Raw genomic sequence first — 20,947 nt, 5'->3', positions numbered from 1 at the left:
TAATTACTGAAGTTTCTAATTTGTGAGCGACTATTGTAACGTCATAACGTCGCTGGCGCGGCAAAATCTGCTGACTCCATCCAACAAAATTGTACAGTAGAACGACAAAACTAATTTGAATGAAAACGTACAACATTCACCATTTTTAATTGAATAGAAAATTTGTGGATTTAGCACCCTGTTGTCCTAGTAGGGTCGAAATACCATATTTAACAAGCAATTTCTTATGCCCCTATTACTATGCCCACTATCTAACCTCTTCGGCGAATATTTCTCAAAGCATTAGTTAACAATGCGGGGGATGTTGAGAAAAAGTATACCCCAAAGTCTTCATTGTATGGCAGTAAGCATGTTACTTTTCTCAAGGTCTCTAGTTTGCAACGTGTGACAAGACGTCACTTCCCAATAACATGCCAATGTTAAAAGGGCATAGAGAGGAATTATCTGGGGCATGGGACCGGTTAACTTGTTCACGGATGGGTCGAAGTTAGATGGAAAGGTTGTGGGGGGGGGGGGGGTCTTTTGCCAAGAGCTAAATGTAAGCATCAAGTTTAAGTTAGCTGATCACTGCAGTGTGGTCCAAGCGGAAGTTGCCGCGATTAAGGATGGGGTGGATGAAATGATATCCAGTGCTACTACGGTTAGGAAATTTAATATCCACTCTGATAGCCAAGCGGATATCAAGGCCTTGAGCTCAACTACAGTGCGATCGAGGGTGGTTTGGGAGTGCCTGACCTCGCTTGCGATTGCATCGAATTATTTTACAATTAGGATTATCTGGGTCCCGGGCCATAGTGATATCCCGGGTAACTGTCCAGCGGATCTCTTAGCCCGCATTGGTACAACTGAACCGGATTAAGATGGCCTATCAATGGTCATTGGGGTTTTGACAGGGCACTGTCCCATGGGTAGCCATGCGATTCGTCTCAATATACTGGAAACTCCATCCTGCTGCAGCTGTATGGAGGATGACGAGGTGGAATCAACAAATCACTTTATGCTTGGTTGCCCAGCTTTTGCCAAAACTAGGCGAAAGTACTTCGGTCGCGACTCACTTGGATCTCCCGAGAATTTATCCAAAGTTGAGATCGGTATCATTCGGAGCTTTATCGTTGCTACCCAACGATTCTCTAAGTAGCTAGATCTAAGTCACCGTTATTTTTGGTCTATTTGGTATCACAACGGACATTCGTGTTGTCCAGGTGAGCTTTCCTTATCAGGGCAGCTACCACCTAACCTAACCTAAAAGGGCATAGAATGTGTATAGTCGGGAGTTCTCCCTGCTATAAAGGGTAGAAGAACTCCCATTCCTACTGGCAGACCTACAAGTTAGCTTTTCATAAATTTGTTGAGAGTTGCAGCCTAAATTTTTTTTAATTTTTATCATGACGTGTTGTCGCAAACGTCAAGCTGTATAGTTGATTTGAATTTGTGCTCTTGGTTTTTTGATAAATAAATTGTCTAATATTGTTAAAGATAGTTTTATTGTTGACATAAGTAGTGAAGTGAAAAAATTCAGTGTGCTAATTAAAGAAATTAAATTAAATTTCAGTTGTTTTAGTTAAATATTTAATATCAAACCTAAATTTTCATTAATTTGCATATACACATACTTATTTACTTACAGTTGAATTGCCGAGAGCTTTTGCATTTTGTTGTTGCTGCTGGTAGGCATCAGTTTTAATAGTGTATTTTATTTTATTTTTGATTTTGCGCGCACACTTCATTTCTCTTTTTTAGTGTCACAGCTCTTTGCGCAGTTTGTTCAGTGTTATCACAGTGCATCTCAAACTGCATACAGTGTATCGCTATCTGAGCAGAGCTCACAGAGTATATTAACTTTGATTGGATAACGGTTGGTTGTACAGGTATGAAGGAATCGAAAATCTCGAAAACGCCTTCACATATACAACTACCACCACTCCCTCTTAAAACCCTCATTAATACCTTTAATTTGATACCCATATCGTACAAACACATTATAGAGTCACCCCTGGTCCACCTTTATGGCGATATCTCGAAATGGCGTCCACCTATAGAACTAAGGCCCACTCCCTTTTAAAATACTCATTATCACCTTTCCAGGGACTAATAAAGAAAGAGAACGGGGAATGGCCACGTAATAGTGAGGAATCCCTTGAGGTACTTCTCGATACACATTTCCCATCGGGAGAGCCAGCAGACATCACTCACACTTCGATCACGGAGCTAGTAGTGCCGGGCTTGGTGACCGATACCAAGATCGAGTGGGCGGTGAAGACGTTTTCTAAGTTTAAATCGCCGGGCCCAGATGGTATATTCCTGGCCATGCTACAAGTCTCAAGCAGGGCGGCCGGGGAATGGCTTAAAATAATATTCGATGGGTTCATAAGACTGAATCATGTACCGCACTCTTGGAGAACTGCTCGTGTAGCTTTTCTACCAAAGGCGGGGAATTTCGGTTACGTGTATCCCAAAGACTATATACCCATTAGCTTAACATCATTTCTGCTCAAAACCTTTCAGAGGCTGATAGATGTGTACATAAAGTCCAACGGGGATGAAAAGCTGCTCTCCACAACACAGCATGCGTACACCAAAGGCAAGTCGGTAGACACCGCATTGCATAGGGTGGTAATAAGCATAGAGAAATCCCTGGAATATAAGGAGTATGCTCTAGGAATCTTCTTGGATATTGCCGGGGCTTTCAATAATGTTGCAAAAGGGGCGATTATGGATGGTCTTAATTACATTAAAGTACATCCTGCCTTAATCAGATGGATCGGCTGCAGAAAGATTATTGCAGAAAGATTACATCACAATGGGGATTGTACGAGGTCAGGAAATCAGTGGACAGGGGCACGCCACAGGGAGGGGTGATATCACCTCATCAACCAACTGTTCAGGCAATTCGATGAGGGACCCGTAAGACTTACGGCTTATGCAGATGACGTTGCAATTGTCATAAGTGGAAAGTGCCTTCCAACGATTAGTTCTTTGATGGATCGGGCGCTTCGGGATATTCATACTTGGGCATCTAATGTCGGGTTGAAAGTCAATGCGGAGAAGACGGATATGGTCTTGTTTACAAAGAGGTAAAAGGTCCCAAATTGGACCAGGCCTAAGTAAGGAGGGGTGACCTTACAGGAGGAACCTTGCACAAAATATCTAGGAATCACCTAGACAGTAAGCTGTCATTGAAGCTCAACGTGGAGGAGAGGGTCAAGAAGGCCTCAACGGCACTCTATGCTTGTAAAAGAATGCTGGGGTGTACGTGGGGCCTATGCGCTATCTTTCACATTGGGTTTTTACAGCGATTGTAAGCCCTATCCTATAATATGGAGGAGTTCTTGTTTTGTGGAAAGCCACACAAAAAACAACATACCTCAAAAAATTAGAGGGGATATGCAGACTATCGATGCTTAGCATTACGGGAGCCCTGAAAACAACCCCGACGGCTGCACTATATGGCATTCTGCACATTCCACCTGTAGACCTGGTAGCAAAGAACAAAGCATTAACGACCGCAACCAGGCTCGGTGTTTCGGGGCAGCTTGAACGCCGATCATATGGCCATAGTAGTATAGCGTCATCAATCACAAGACGAACATACTTCCTGATTCCCTATCTGCGCTTCGAGGGAGATCTTAAGGCCACAATAGAGGTGGACGGCTGGCGCAAGCATGCGCAAATGGCGGACGAGGCGATAAATGTGTACACCGATGGTTCCAAAGTAGTGGAAGGAGTAGGGTCTGTGGTATACTGCGCTGATCCGGAAATAAGCAGATCCTACAGGCTGCCGGATTACTGTAGCGTTTTCCTAGCAGAAATATTAGCCGTAACTAAAGCAGTAGAAACCCTGGAAGAGAATAGCTTAAGCTGCAACAGTGTTAACTTGTATATTGACAGTCAAGCAGCAATTAAGGCAATAATCTCGCATATCACAGCATTTAAATGCGTGTTAGAGTGTAAGCAGTCTCTGGAGAGAATCGGGACAGGGAGAAGCTTACATCTATATTGGGTCCCAGGGTATATGGGAATAGATGGGAATGAAAAAGCGGACCAACTAGCTAAAAAGGGCGCATCCCTTGAAGCTTGCTCCGTAGACGTCCCAATTAGATTGGGCGAGATTAAGCGAAGGCGAGAGGTGCACATGATCGACCAAGCGGGAAAGGCGTGGGTTCAAGCGCGGGGCTGTAAAGTGTCGAAGATTATGTGTAGGTCTTACAACCTTAGATTAACACAGTTGCTTCTATCATTAAAAAGAGAGGACTGTAGACTCATGACGGGTATTCTGACTGGACACTGCCTTCTGGCATCACATGCCTTTAAATTAGGCTTGGTCAGTGATAGCAGATGTAGGAAGTGCGGGTTGGAGGAGGAAGCGATGGAGCACGTTCTGTGCTCGTGCCCTGCACTTGCCAGGCTAAGACTCCAGCTATTAGGAGTGATACAACTGTCAGATCTAGAAGCAGCAAATGGCTTAAGTCCTAAAAAGCTTTTAGTATTTGCCAAGAGGACGGAGTTATTTTATAACATAGGTCCTGATTTTTAATAGGGTTTTTCAGTTTGGTCGTTAAAATAAACTTCTGGTAACGCTACGGGCTCTATCAGTCTATGTGAGGTCCTCATGGAGCGGCCAGTTCAACCTAACCTAACCTAATCAAACTTTATCTACAGTGGCTTGGCCCAAATACGGTGTAGATATTGACAAAAATGTTTTTGACTTTTATACCACCATTTAAGGTATTTTGGAAAAACACGTACCTAAGCGAAAACGTGTGTCAACCGAACCAGTCCAAATATAGTTCACTAAAGAGCTGACACCTTTAAGAACAGAAAATCGCCCTTCTTCAAATTATTGAAAATGTCGGTCTATCACTCCGATTACTTCCAGTACTCTATTTTGCGTCATAAATATTTTGAGTTGAACTAAAAGTGCTATAATACATACATCTGTAAGATTAAAAGGAAAATAACTTGCAATCCGAAAGCCTTATATGATTTCGTGAACTCTAAACGTAGGGTTAAAGCGTTTCCCTCTGCTTTAAAATACCAGGATGATTTGTCTAGCGACGATCAAGATATTGCTAACTTCTTTGCACAATTTTTCAAGTCCAACTATTCCACTGAATTTAATGCTAACTGATTTATTCAATCTGTCCCCAAAACGTGGAGTCTTTCCTTCTGCTTGGAAGGAATCTTTTCTCATACCCCTTCACAAAAGTGGCAGTAGGTCGTGTGTAGAAAACTATCGAAGAATAGCAAAGTTGCCGGCCATCCCAAAGTTGTTTGAAGCTATCGTTACCAATCAGCTAACATTTCCCATTTCTACTTTGATTGCAGAACCACAACACGGATTCTGTAAAGGCAAAACTACCATAACTAATTTACTTCCATTCACAACTCATGTTTCTAATGGATTTAGAGAAAATCTTCACACCGATATTATTTATACAGATTTCAGTAAAGCATTTGACAAAGTATCCCACTCCTTACTTATCTACAAGCTGGATCGGCTTGACTTCCAACATGGTCTCACCCAGTGGATCTCGTCGTATCTTGCGGCTGAACGCAAAAATTTATTTTAAAAAATACTTTTTCAAATGTCATCGATATTCCCTCTGGCGTCCCACAAGGAAGTCACCTTGGTTCAATTCTGTTCTTGCTACTTATTAATGATATCTGTACCACTATAAAATATTCCAGAATCTTAATGTATGCTGATGATGTAAAACTTTTTAGGCCTTATGCGTCTATCGAAAAACGACCCTTGCTTCAAGCGGATTTAAACTGCATTAATAATTTTTGTCTTCTATCAGTAAACTATTTTGTTGACTTGAGAGTCACGATAGACGCTAAACTTAGTTTTAACCTTCATATTAATGCTACTGTCAATAAGGCTAGAGGTGTTCTTTCATTCGTGAAACGGTGGTCGAAAGAATTTAGTGACTCTTATATAACCAAAGCTCTATTCATCACTTTAGCTAGACCGATACTAGAATACGGAACAATAGTCTGGAATCTACAATATCGAGTTCATGCAGATAGACTTGAATCAATAAAAAAGCAATTTCTACTTTTCTCTTTAAGGAATTTTCAGTGGGACTCAGCGTATAATCTTCCACCTTATACAAGTCGGTTGAAGCTTATCAATCTTCCAACTCTTGCAAGTCATAGAGAAATGCTAGGCGTTATATTTATGGCTAAACTTCTGAATGGATTGATTTCTAGTCCAATTCTATTGAACGAAGTAAACTTTGACGTCCCATCACCGGTGTCAAGACATTAAAAACTTCTTCTTTTGAGCCAGTGTTGACCTTGCTTCGAATTAAATGAACCTTTTCCGTGTTTGTGTCATGATTTTAACACTCATTCTAATTCATTTGATATAACGGATTCACTTTTTACCATAAAGAAAACTGTCTTATCCTATCTTAACTGTTAACAAAAAAAAAAATAAAAAATAAAAATCAAATAAACTAAAAATTTTCATGTATTTAACAAAGTGTACTACGTATATGAATAATTTCTAACTGGCATGTAATTTATAACTGTTATGTATAGTACTCAGCTGATGAAATTTATTCTGTAGCTGAGCAGTTTTAGATCTCGACGATTAACAAACCTCCGGCTATCAACAACTCGGCAAAAAACAAATCCGTGCGTCATGCGGTTGCGCCCCTTGCGCCGGTCGGGCGCGAGTTGGAGGGTATTAATCCGTTGGGTATTATTATTATTATTATTCTAGACAATAAACACGCAATTTTCTTTTGCCACTATGTGCACAAATCGTCTTCTTTCCATCAGCATAAAAAAGTCATTTTGAGTGAAAAGTGGAGTTAGCAGCTTTTAGGTACTTTTATGAAACTGGTTATATATTATTACGACCAGATTTCTCAGTGCGAGTTCAAACTACAATAAAATTTCAAAATTTTATAATGTAACCCTATCAACTTGTCCGCTTTAAGAAAGATGGACAGTAAAATTGTTTTTAAATGGACATATGGATAGTGTTATTACTGATTCAACTACAAACATAGTTCAAACTTACACTGAACAACTGAATATTAAAAGTTGTTCATAAGAAATATTTATTAAAATTTATCCAGCCAAGCATAACAAAGCAAAAATCAAAGAGCGTGACGCACGAAATTTTTTGTTTTCTTGAAAACTTAATCAGGCAACCGACATATTTTATAAAATGCTTTATTGGCTGATATTTTACTATTTTGCTCTTAAGAAGATATTAGCTGTATTTCGCTGCTAACTAGTACAATTAAAACACTAACTAGCTTACCGAATCGCATGGAAAGCAACAATAAAAAGTAATCGAGTTGAGTTGGCTAAGCGCTTTCAATTGAAACCGCTTAGGTAATTGTCGACCTGATTGATAGTGTTGTACAGTGTTGCATATTAAACAAGTAAGGAAGGTTAAGTTCGGGTGTAACCGAACATTACATACTCAACATAAGGCAAAATAACCATGTAGGAAAATGAACCGAGGGAAACCCTGGATTGTGTTTGTATGACATGTCTATCAAATGAAAGGCACTAAAGAGTATTTTATGTGGGAGTGGGCCATAGTTCTATAGGTGGACGCCATTTAGGGATATCGCCATAAAGGTGGATCAGGGTTGACTCTAGAATTTGTTTGCACGATATGGGTATCAAATGAAAGGTGTTAATGAGCATTTTAAAAGGGAGTAATCCTTAGTTCCATAGGTGGACGCCGTTTCGAGATATCGCCATAAAGGTGGACCAGGGGTGACCCTAGAATTTGTTTGTGCGATATGGGTATCACATAGTGGCAAATTAAAGGTATTATTGAGGGTTTTAAAATGGAGTGGTGGTAGTTGTATAGGTGGTCGCCTTTTCAGAGATATCGCCATAAAGGTTGACCAGGGGTGACTCTAGAGTGCGTTTGTACAATATGGGTATCAAAAGAAAGGTGTTAATGGGTATTTTAAAAGGGAGTGGGCCTTAGTTCTATAGGTGGAAGCCGTTTCGAAATATCGCCATAAAGGTGGACCAGGGGTGACTCTAGAATGTGTGTGTACGATATGGGTATAAAATTAAAGGTATTAATGAGGGTTTTTAAAGGGAGTGGTGGTAGTTGTATAGGTGGACGCCTTTTCGAGATATCGCCATAAGGGTGGACCACGGGTGACTCTAGAATAAGTTTGTACAATATGGGTATCAAAAGAAAGGTGTTAATGAGTATTTTAAAAGGAAGTGGGCCTTAGCTCTATAGGTGGACGCCTTTTCGAGGTATCGCAACTTAGACTTTGTTTGTACGATATGGGTATCAAATGAAAGGTGTTAATGAGTATTTTAACAGGGAGTGGGGCTTAGTTCTATAGGTGGACGCCTTTTCGAGATATCGCCATAAAGGTGGACCAGGGGTGACTCTAGAATGTGTTTGTACGATATTGGTATCAAATTAAAGGTATTAATGAGAGTTTTAAAAGGGAGTGGTGGTAGTTGTATATGTGAAGGCGTTTTCCAGATATCGACCAAAATGTGGACCAGGGTGACCCAGAACATCATCTGTTTGATACCGCAAATTTATTTATATATGTAATACCTGCCAAGATTTCAATGGTTTTTTATTTCGCACTGCAGAACTTTTTCATTTTCTTCTACTTAATATGGTAGGTGTCACAACCATTTTACAAAGTTTTTTCTAAAGTTATATTTCGCGTCAATAAACCAATCCAATTACCATGTTTCATCCCTTTTTTCGTATTTGGTATAGAATTATGGCATTTTTTTCATTTTTCGTAATTTTCGATATCGAAAAAGTGGGCGTGGTCATAGTCGGATTTCGTTAATTTTTTACACCAAGATAAAGTGAGTTCAGATAAGTACGTGAACTAAGTTCAGTAAAGATATGTCAATTTTTGCTCAAGTTATCGTGTTAAGGGCCATGCGGAAGGACAGACGGACGACTGTGTATAAAAACTGGGCGTGGCTTCAACAAATTTCGCCCATTTTCACAGAAAACAGTTAGCGTCATAAAATCTATGCCCCTACTAAATTTCAAAAGTATTGGTAAATTTTTGTTCGACTTATGGCATTAAAAGTATCCTAGACAAATTAAATGAAAAAGGGCGGAGCCACGCCCATTTTGAAATTTTCTTATATTTGAGTATTTTGTTGCACCATATCATTACTGGAGTTGAATGTTGACATAATTTACTTATATACTGTAAAGATATTAAATTTTTTGTTAAAATTTTACTTAAAAAAATTTTTTTTTTAAAGTGGGCGTGGTCCTTCTCCGATTTTGCTAATTTTTATTAAGCGCACATATAGTAATAGGAGTAACGTTCCTGCCAAATTTCATCATGATATCTTCAACGACTGCAAAATTAAGGCTTGTAAAACTTTTAAATTACCTTCTTTTAAAAGTGGGCGGTGCCACGCCCATTGTCAAAAATTTTACTAGGTTTCTATTCTGCGTCATAAGTTCAACCCACCTACCAAGTTTCATCGCTTTATCTATCTTTGGTAATGAATTATCGCACTTTTTCGGTTTTTCGAATTAAGGTACCTCAAAATTTACTCAAGTTATCGTGTCGACGGCGGACGGACGGACATGGCTCAATCAATTTTTTTTTCGATCCTGATGATTTTGATATATGGAAGGCTATATCTATCTCGATTCCTTTATACCTGTACAACGAACCGTTATTCAATCAAACTTAATATAATACTCTGTGAGCTCTGCTCAACTGAGTATAAAAATAGGGCACTATTGTGAACGAGCGAATGAAATGAACATACGAATGTGCAGATAAACAAAAATAACAAAATACCAGCGTGGCGGCAGGGTGACATACATACAAACAAACATACACATTCATGCATTTTGTTTTTGTAATTCTCTGATTGAGTGTCAAAAACATACTGCGCTAGAAGTAGAAATGTCATAGCAGCGAAAAAAGTAACAATTAGCTAATAAACCTTCACCATCTGTATGGTTTTGGCATAATGAAACTGATTAGCTAGTTGAAGCGTTTTCTTCAAGCTCGCTTGAAAAAAAATACACCTATTGTGCAACATATGTCACGTGTTCATATCATTTCGTTGACGACGCGGTAAAAGTTGCTAACTCCACTTTTCACCCAAAACGACTTTTTGATACTGATGAAATGGGGAACGATTTCTGAATGTGGTTGTAAAAGAAACACACGCTTCAATATTACAATGCCCAGAACTGCTAAAATTTACTAAATATAAAAACTGCTAACTCTAACAAAATTATGAGAAGCTGCCAATTCCATACATTTTTAATTCATTTTAAATTTTTAAACTTTTTAAATCAATTGAGTTTTTACGTTATACTGTAAAATTTTGTTGAATAGAGTTAGCAGCTTTTACCACGCCGTCAACGATTAACCTGTATTTAGTTTTGCTGAATATTCAAATAATTTCTTGTATCTATGTGTAGGTCACTGTTGCCCACTATGTTTTTATTTGGGACCAAAATTCATCGAAAAAAAAAACATTTCAAAAGTAGGACCAACATTTTCTTATTAATTTATAAACAATGTAATTCAGAACAACTGAAACATTCTGTTAAAAAAGTCGTATTAGCGAAATCATTAATAAAGCTTTATCTCAGGAAGCCGGTTAACAAGTTAGTTACTTAAAATTCTAATATTTTTATAGAAGATATAGGAATTTTGTTTAACTTATTTCCGTGTTATAATTCGCAAAGGATTTCAATCGGTAAACTATAATATATTTTCATATCTCTTCCATAATACAGTATATCGTATTGTGAATTGTGGAATGGAAAAACACCAAGTTAAATTTATATGTCGTCTGCTTAAAAATTTATTTTTAAAGTTACAATCTTTTTAGCCGGCTTTCAGAAATATTACTTTATTAATCATTTCGCTGTGATACGACCTTTTTAACAAAATGTTCTTGTTAACAATATTTTCAAGTTATGGTCTCTCTATTGGGGTAAATCTATATGTATGCATATACATTTTTTATGACTTTTTCTTTCATAATATCATCATTGTTTGCATTGCAAAAGTTGAAATATTAAAAAAACAATTGTATGCCGGGGAAAACTGTGAGTTATTCGGTTACAACGGGAAAAACGCATTTGTTTGGTTGAGAGATGTAGATAATGTAGATATTATGAAATGAGTGTCGGTAGTATAATATAAATTGATATTTTCTGGAAAGATTAACACTTACATATATCGAATCGAGCATTTACTCAATTTGGAAAAAAAACTGACTTACGGTTATGCTGCGAAGCCACAGAAATGAAATAAAGCGATTCTGCAACGCATTTTTCGTTCATGTCATTTAATAGAAGTTAATTTGTAGATAGAAGTTAATTTTTGCCCAAAAAATTAAAATGCCCATACATGGAGGGAGATTGAAATTAAAATATGTTTAAAGTTTCCATTCTGTGACAAAGGTATTATTAAATTGTTTGTTTCTTCTAGTACCCCGCCGAGAATAGTCTACACAAAACGTTAATATCTTTACATTTGTCTTGTAAGCTCGATATAGATCTGGGAATTTTTAAAATCTCTTTAATTCGCCGACCTTCATATTGGCTCCGACAATGGCAAAATCTATCAGTTAACTTAGAGACACACTCTTTATTGATTGGCGTATTGAATCTGCATCACTTTTATTAAGCTCAACTACTTACTGACACGAATATATAATGAAAAGTGTTTAGTAACCGATCGAAAAATCCAACCAAACAAGAGCTTTTTCCCTATCTCTTTCATTTTTCCTTGCCTAAATTATACTAGCTAGTTACATTTGATCGGTTACCTTTTAATGATTAAGAAATTCGTCGAAGTAAAGGGAAAATAATATGTGGATTACTGAAAATCGATATCAATCAACAAAGCGCTCAATGAAGACAATTTTGTTGGCAGTGCTGTTGCATTTTTGGAAATTGCTATTTTTGGTCTAAATGAATCAAAGTGGTATAATTTTCTTGAGTTCAGGTTTCTTGCTTAAGTCTTTTGTTTTTTTTTTTGTATTAGCACTTTAAGTGTGATGACATTTCATTTAAAAGTATTGCTCAGCTTTATTTATTGAAGTTGTTTTTAGTTTAGTTCAGTTGCTTATGTAGTTTGCTTGTCTCTTACCTTGCAGTTTAAAACGAAATTCACAAAATCAACAAATAACCCGTTTCTAAAGACACGTTTTGATCTCTCAAGTTATTTCTATTTAGCTTTTATTTTTTTGGTAGGTGTTTTATGTTTCACGGTCGTGAAGAATCGAACGAAAACAACCTCTTCGTTAGTAGCTATACTTGCAACTGAACGGTACCAAACATGTTTTACCGTTATATAAATCCAAGCAAGATGCAGTTTGCTGTTTTTGCTGCCGGCGCACAGTGTAACTTTTTTCACTTTTAGGATGCCAAAAGTCCAAAAAACAATGTTCTGCAACCTCAAAAATGTTTTGACATGCAACAGATTAATAACCAATTCCTAAGAAAATGTATACACAGCAAAGTAAAAAACCCACGATCACCACGATAAGCATTATGAAACTTGGATAATTGAAACAAGTGTAAAAATCATTGCACAGTCCAAAATTTTTGAACTCTTGTGGCCACGTGGTGGTTTTTTCGATAACTGTTTTGACTTCTAACTATTTTATTTAACGCACTTGGGTAGTTTATAATAGCGTTGGTAAGTTTCAGCCACGTAGGCAGTTTTTTAATTTTTTTTTATACAGCCACTAAAAGTTTGGTAAGCTTACAAAATTTTTCGTTTTCAATAGAATAAAACTTGCCTGATTCCGCCAAATTCTATTGAACGAATACATACATATTCAGGGAATTACATATAGTTTCAGATAAAAAAAAAACCATTGCTAATTCTTGCGTTTTTCTTTGCAATCGCCAACTTAAGGTCTCTATGCCCTCGCTCACGTGTGAAGCGCAGTGACCTAACAATGGAATGCCCTCAATTCAAGTCTACAATATCAGATCCAAAAAAGACAGTTAGTTATACCTGAAACGGTAAAAACCCAAAGAAAGGAAACTTGTACACTAAGCCTTCGTTGTCCCATAGTTAACAAGTGCATAACTTATCCCATCAACTTATGATATGTATGCACGCCTACATGAGGATCATCTATTATGGGTGATACTTCTAAGCAATTGAGTGCTTCGGGAATATACATATGTATGTATACATCACATAAACGCCTACCTAAAGTCCACTCGTTGGCGGCCACCGTGGTGTGATGGTAGCGTGCTCCGCCTATCACACCGTATGCCCTGGGTTCAACTCCCGGGCAAAGCAACATCAAAATTTTAGAAATAAGATTTTTCAATTAGAAGAAAATTTTTCTAAGCGGGGTCGCCTCTCGGCAGTGTCTGGCAAGCGCTCCGATTGTATTTCTGCCATGAAAAGCTCTCAGTGAAAACTCATCTGCCTTGCAGATGCCGTTCGGAGTCGGCATAAAACATGTAGGTCCCGTCCGGCCAATTTGTAGGGAAGAATCAAGAGGAGCACGACGCAAATTGGAAGAGAAGTTCGGCCTTAAATCTCTTCGGAGGTTATCGCGCCTTACATTTATTTTTTTTTTTAAAGTCCACTCGCAGTTTGAGATCTTAGGTAGATCTTAAAAACAAAGAAATGTGTAAATATATTTTTGTTAAGCATTAGCAGGTATTATTTTCCCGTAAAAACCTAGGTTCTTATTCTATGACAAGTGATATAATAAAACGCTTGGGCCAAGATTATATAAATAGAGAACAAAGCTAAAAATGAATCGTACCAAAGACGGACTGCATTGAAGTAAATCCAACTGCACTGTACCAAATTTTCCTATATAGTTATGGCTATTTCACGAAATGCACTCTTTGAACTTGGCTAAAAAGCAAAGATGGAGAAACGGACAAAGCCATATTAAACCATATTTTGAGTATAATTGGAAGAGATGTGGATCATTCAAAGTTAGTAAAATACATCATCAAGCTAACTTATAATATTCGTAAGAGATGGGCATGTTGTTTTCGATCTACAAGTAGATTTATTGAGAAAACCTCTGGATGGTTATCAGAAAATCTGGATTTTACAGATTATATGCTTGGTGTTGAGCCATGCACTTCTCGTGATATTTCTAAGCCGGGGAGGCCAACAAAAAACTTTTCTGAGTCATCTGTGCGCACAAAAAAACGAAAAGCTAATGAAATAATGAATATGTCGACAATGATCAACTGTTAATGGCAGCGGAATTGAAATTACGATCATGTCCACGGCATTATCATCAAGAGGCACTGCAATCAAAAAGTCCCGACTATCGGAAGAAAGTAAGTAAATTTGTCACCAGATGAAGCAATTGCGATGATAGTTGACTTAAATCTTTCAACATATGAATACTCCCTTATCCGACAGCACACTTCAGAAGTTAACAGAAAAATATATCCTTCATATAACTGTTTAAAAGAATCAAAGAATTTATGCTATCTTGAAAAAATAACCGTAACGAAAACCTATGCTGAAATTGAATTCCATATAAAAAAATTCCGATAAAATTTGTTTTTACAAAAGAAACACGAGATGTCATTTCAAAGGAGGTGCAATATGTCAAAGACCAAATTTCCAGTCTTCGTCCTACAACAATTCATACAGATAACCTAAACTTACTTGTGAAATCAACGTTTGTGTCGTGTATTATTGATGGCAAAGTTTGCAACGCTCTGTCGGCATATACATCATCGCAAAAGTGCTACATATTTGGGGCTTCTCCAAAAGATATGAACAATATGCGAGCCCTCTCAGAGCGAAATGTTGAAAAAATCATGCTTGCTTTCGGATTTTCCCCTTTACATTCTTGGATACGATGCATGGAATATATGCTACACATCGCTTGTCCAATGGAAATGAAGACCTGGTGTGTGCGGGCCGAAGAAAATAAGGAAAAGATGAAAAAGAAGAAAGAACATATCCAAAATAGATTCAGGAAAGAAGTTGGTCTTTTGATTGATATGCCAAAGCAAAAAACCGGCAACACAAATGATGGCAACACTGCGAGAAGATTCTTTGGAGATCCTGAAATAACATCAGACATAACCGGCATAAACATCAATCATTTGAAAAGGTTTCATACAATACTTTCATGCATAGGATGTGGGTTTCAAATAAATTCTGAAGTTTTTGACCACTATGTGACAGAGAAAAGGGTACTATATTTATCGGAATATGCTTGGTACAATATGCAAGTGAGCGTACATAAAATTCTGTTTCCTGGAAAGAGTATAATCGTGTCTGCTATTTTTCCTATTGGTCAACTTTCGGAAAAAGCTCAAGAGTCCAGAAACAAAGATGCACCAAACTATCGTGAACTTTTCACCACAAAAAAGTCAAGAATTTGTAGTCACTTGGATTTTCTGCACAGATTGTTGATATCATCAGATTCGTTCATAAACAGCTTGCGGAAAACCCCTAGGTCAAAGCGGCGAGCATCAACGAGTGAAATTATTGGCTTATTATTTGAACCAGAGCATATCGACGATATTGACTCCGACTAACTTTATACCAGTTAAAATATCACTTTTTATAAGTATGTATTTCGATACTGTTTTTACAAATATATGTACCTAGGTTGTGTTTGACTTTGAAAATAAAAATATTTAAATATTAATCAAAAGCCTCTAAGCTAAAGTTAAGAAACTAAACAATTTTTATTTATATTGGCACTGAAAATTGCTTTTAAAGTAGAAAATATGATTATGTGAAATTTCACCTTATATGAGGGCAAGGAGAAAAAGTGAGCGGATCACGCCCGTTTTTATTCTCAAATCAGATTTAGGTATCTGCAACCACACTGCGAAATTTAGCATGAATGTGGTTTGGCTCTTATTAATTTTGGCATCCTAAAAATGAAAAAAGTTACACTGTGCGGCGCCTTTTACAGTGGAACGTCTATCGAACTTCATTGCTGTGTTGCACATACACATACCCACTAATAATTTCTTAATCTTATATAATGCTTATTTCATTTGGTCAAAATTATTAATTTTGATGCATATACTTACGTTAACATGCATGCCTTTTATATGAAAGATAACGTTTTCTTAAAAGCCCATATAACAACCATATATTAAGGCTTTTGACCAATTAATATAAGCTATAATAACACTGGTTTACAGCCAAAATGCACCAGAGACGCCATTATGAAATTCCTATGTAAAATCACCCCCTAATTTCGAAAATCAAGGTTATTTTTAATTCTATGGTAACGTTTTTGAGATAATTACGAATAACGGTTTTTTTCAAAAAAAAAAAAAAAAAAAAATTGGGTCCACTTAAACATATATATCTCAAGAACGAATTGAGCAATTCCAAAACGGTTTGAAGTCTTTAAATGGTAATAAAATTTTCTATAAACTGTGCATACAACACTGCATAGGCCCTACAGATTCAAGGATAACGAACAATCATTACGGATTTTTTCCATCCAATGATCCAGTGTAATCAAATATATTTGGTCGCATTTATTATAAGACTTGAAACCTACAAAAAATCAAGCTAACAAGGCCTTATAACAGGTTACTACCTACTAGCTTTCTTATAACCTTAATATAAAGCTTATACCCTTAAGCCTCTCATAAGGCATTATAATAAAATAAGGCAAAAAGTTTGTGAAATTGATCACGTTTTAGATGACATTAGACAAAGTAGAAAATACGGATCGTAAAATAATGAGTACGTTTTAGCCCAACACCAAATGTTTTATAAAAATGTCAAGGGTTTGCGAAAGTTATTAAGGGGCACTTGTTGTCATGAAGAGAAGATTTTCAATAATTTTTTTTACACATTAAAATTTGTTTGTTCACAGCTGGTCAACACCTATACACTTGAAGCACTTTTGTTTATGTTTTGCCCTAAATCATAGGCATAGATACAAATGTACACTTTAAATATACAAAAAAAATTTAAAGCACACCTTATATGCCCTCACATGAAAATAAAATTCATATGAAAGTTTTTGATTTTCATATATAAGTGGTAAGCAAAAAAAAATCATATGATGAACGAGCACTTCGGTATTAAAAACAAATTTATACTTACAAATTAACAACTAAAAGAAGTTGTACTCAAAATTTATTCATTAAGAAAATTTAAATATTGTAATTGGACTAACATTTGGGTCGCCATTAACATCGGAAAAAAAAAATGAGTGCGGCTCCACCTTTATTAGACTCAGTTTTTCACCACAATTCCGAAGCCGTAATTCCGGTAATATTCAAGTAATGAAAAAAAAAAAAAAAATGGTGGAGATGATCATAACGCCATCTTAATGACAACAACAATTGAAATAAATATCAACCGGTGCTGAGTAAAGTTGTTGTGCTGGATATTGAGAACTATGTGTAATTGCTCTTGACTATTGTGATGATACAGAGATTTACGAAATGTTTTAATCAGTCGATATATTAAAACGTCAACATAAAAAAATTTTGAGCAGCACTGATTTTGATTGAACAAAAACATATTTATTAGAAAGTGAAATAAAGTAATTTTGCAATTTTTCTACCCGCTTTTAATGAAAACCGACAGAACTACTGCCGTCGTATCAAACACCCCTTTTTAAACAGTTTTTAGAAGGTTTTATTTAACTTGAGTTGACAGGCCGACACGAATTTTGTAATTGAAATTTAAGTAATTTCCCGTAAGCTTCAAGCTTGAAACTTGGAATATGGTTCAGAACCCGATGACAATGCAATAATAAGAAGAAAAAACTCCGATAGGTGGCGCATGGATCGAAATATTTCAAAAAATCGTATTTGTGTTCCGACTTGGCTCATATTTGGAACAATATTTGGAACGATTTGGTCTATATTTGGAACGCATAATACATACATGAATAAAAAGCGACCTATGATGTCCGATTTGGCTCATATTTGGAACTAATATTACATACAGTCCGGTAGAAGTGATATCAAAATAATTTGGAGTTCGAGGAGGGACAAGCATACGTGGAACCGAGTCTGTGGAAGGATTATGTATTGCGGACTTAGATTGTAACAAATTGTCAGGAAAGAGTCTTTGTAATAATGAGTCACTAAATGCACTAAATAGAATGAGAAGTAATAGGCTTCCCAAGGCAGTCGGTTCTATGTACCGGAGCGACTCGGGATTTTTCCCGACCAAGGACTGTCATTTCAGTGTGACCCCATTTAATTTGTTTCGTCCCTCCCACAAATTGTCATCCTCCCAGCAGCTCCTTGCAGCAGGACTGCTACATATTCTCTTACTCCGGGAAGGTATCGAAACCAATCCGGGTCCGTCTCCTCACCCCGGTCCTGAGAAATGGTTTTGCTGTATTTGCCAGAAAAGAATCTTTTTAGGACGGTCATACTCTGTTCAGTGTGTCTCGTGCAAGGGATGGTTGCATCGGACAGGTTGTTCTGGGCTTGATCCCAAAACCCGACGTCCACGTAACTTTTATAAATCTTTTGTGGCTCCTTGCTGCTCACGCCCAAGGGCGTCCCGTAGTCTACGCCTAAGCGTATCCCCACTACCTTCCAGCAGCTTTGCTGCTCAGCAAGCCACAACAAGTACCCGCTGCTGCTCGCGCCCCACGGCGCCAACAACTCAAACAGCTGATACCACTCATAACTACTACCTTCGTAGTAGAGCTGGTAGCAATGCTGAGCATCAGCCCCTGCCCCCGTCTTCTTCTCCTCCCCTCTTTTCTGGCAGCAATCGTGCAGGTCAGGGAAACAGACTCTTAGTCCCTGCCTCCGTTTGCACCGTCTGCCAGCACAGAATATATAGGTTTGCGACATCCGCTCAATGCAGCTCCTGCCTTGGGTGGTGCCACTTTCCTAGATGTTCTGGTCTCCGCGACGGCAACCCCTCGACGGGTTTCATCGCGCCATGTTGCCAGGTCGCAAACCCAAATCATCCGGGTACCCCAATGCTTGCCCAAGGGCGCCCAGTCCCAAGGCCACAACAGCAATTGCGTCCTGGCCTTCCACAACCTAGGCGTAGTCACCCCTCACTTACCCCTAGAGTGGCGACGTCACCCCTCATACACTTCAGAATTCTGCAGTTCAACTGTAATGGACTAACTGGGAAGATTACGGAGATAGTCGATTTCATGAAGCGGCACAACATCCGCATTGCTGCGATTCAAGAGACTAAACTCACAGCAAGATCTGCATTGCAGACCTGCTCTGGTTATAATGTCCACAGGAAAGACCGCGAGAGCGGAAATGGAGGCGGCCTCGCGTTTATTATACACCACTCTGTGCAATATCATATATTTGATCCTGGCATCGACCGCAGTGACAATGTCGTAGAACGTCAAGGCCTATCTGTCCGGTCAGGCGATGCAAATCTAGAAATCATCAACATCTACATCCCTCCTGTCACCTGTTGTCCCAGTGGATACCGCCCTAATATCGAGGCCTTACTCACTGGCAACAATCGCATTATCTTAGGCGATTTCAATGCCCATCACGACCTATGGCATTCAAACTTGCGGGCGGACAGTAGGGGTGAGATGTTGGCGGATCAAATAGACGAAACGACGTTCTGCACAATTAACGGAGATGCCCCCACACGTATGGTAGGAAGCTGTCATAGCTCGCCAGATATCTCAATCGTGAGCGCAGAACTCGTAAACTGCGTCAACTGGCAGCCGATGGTAACATTGGCATCCGACCACCTGCCCATACTTATTTCGTTCGAGCGTACCGCCGACTTCATCGTCACCGAAAAACGCACTTTCATAAACTTCAAAAAAGGAAAGTGGGAAGAATATAAATCTGCAACAGACAGCAGCTTTGCTGCCCTCCCTATCCCGACTGATGCCCGCCAAGGGGAGCGTGCCTTCCGTAAGGTCATTGAATCCGCCTCGGCACATTTCATTCCCGCCGGGAGAATTCCCGAAATCCGGCCCCACTTCCCGGCGGAGGCCGCGAGCTTAGCGAGGGAACGCGACCTTATAAGACAGCTTGATCCAGGCGACCCCCAAATAAGGGATATAAACCAACGCATCAGATTGCTTGTGGACGAACACAAGCGGGCGAAATGGGAAGAGCACCTAAGAGGTTGTAACCTCTCTACCGGTGTAGGTAAACTTTGGTCCACCGTAAAGTCCCTATCGAATCCGACTAAGCACAAAGACAAAGTTTCCATCGCCTTTGGCGATAAGGTGCTGTCGGATGCGAAAAAATGCGCGAGCGCTTTCTGCCGACATTATATAATGCATCCTACGGTCGACAAAGATATACGGAAAGCCAATAGACGTGCACATAAACACAAACTCAGCGCGTCACCAATTACCATCACCGCTAGAGAGGTTGAGGACGCCATTGGTCGCGCTAAACCATCCAAAGCAGTGGGCCCAGACGGCATAGCCATGCCGATGCTTAAAAACCTAGGGAAAGAGGGTTTCAAATATTTAGCGCATGTCTTCAACCTGTCTCTTTCCACCTTTGTCATACCCGAGAAATGGAAAATGGTGGTCCCGCTACTAAAGCCTGGGAAACCAGCTAACGTAGGTGAGTCATATCGTCCGCTATCTCTCCTATCGCCAGTGGCAAAGACGCTTGAAGCCATTTTGCTCCCTCATTTCCAAGCACATTTGCAGCTAGCATGGCTTCAGAAAACTCCATAGCACTACCTCCGCGCTAAATGTCAATAGCACCCAGATAAATTGCGGTTTGAATCAATATCCCCACCATAGAACAGTACTCGTAGCGTTAGACCTATCAAAAGCTTTTGATACGGTCAACCATTGCTCGTTACTGGAAGACCTGGAAGGGTCTACCCTTCCCCCATGTCTTAAAAGGTGGACCGCAAATTATCTGGGTGGTCGGCAGGCATCGGTGCAATTCAGAAACGAAACATCAAAACAAAGGAGAATTAAACAAGGGGTGCCACAGGGTGGTGTCCTATCCCCGCTTTTGTTTAATTTCTACATATCTAAGCTACCTTCA

General features: G+C 38.6%; 1 protein-coding gene across 5 annotated transcripts in view; it reads right to left on the bottom strand.

The window, feature by feature from the left end:
* Window positions 1–20,947, bottom strand: part of LOC137236825 (alpha-tocopherol transfer protein-like) — a 360,965-nt gene that overhangs the window by 197,143 nt on the left and 142,875 nt on the right. The window contains exon 1 of one of the 5 annotated variants that reach the window (XM_067759849.1): window positions 12,120–12,274. The exons of 2 other annotated variants lie outside the window; for them this stretch is intronic. The gene's annotated coding sequence lies outside the window, so the exon portion shown is untranslated. Of the gene's footprint in view, window positions 1–1,625; window positions 1,676–11,247; window positions 11,619–12,119; window positions 12,275–20,947 lie in introns of those variants that run through there. 2 more of the 5 variants (XM_067759850.1, XM_067759852.1) reach the window with 2 other exon arrangements.

Source organism: Eurosta solidaginis, chromosome 1 (genome assembly GCF_040869045.1).
Source record: "Eurosta solidaginis isolate ZX-2024a chromosome 1, ASM4086904v1, whole genome shotgun sequence".
Classification (NCBI taxonomy): domain Eukaryota; kingdom Metazoa; phylum Arthropoda; class Insecta; order Diptera; family Tephritidae; genus Eurosta; species Eurosta solidaginis.
The sequence above is the reverse complement of the archived record's forward strand: the minus strand, read 5'-3'. Positions and strand labels throughout refer to the sequence as shown.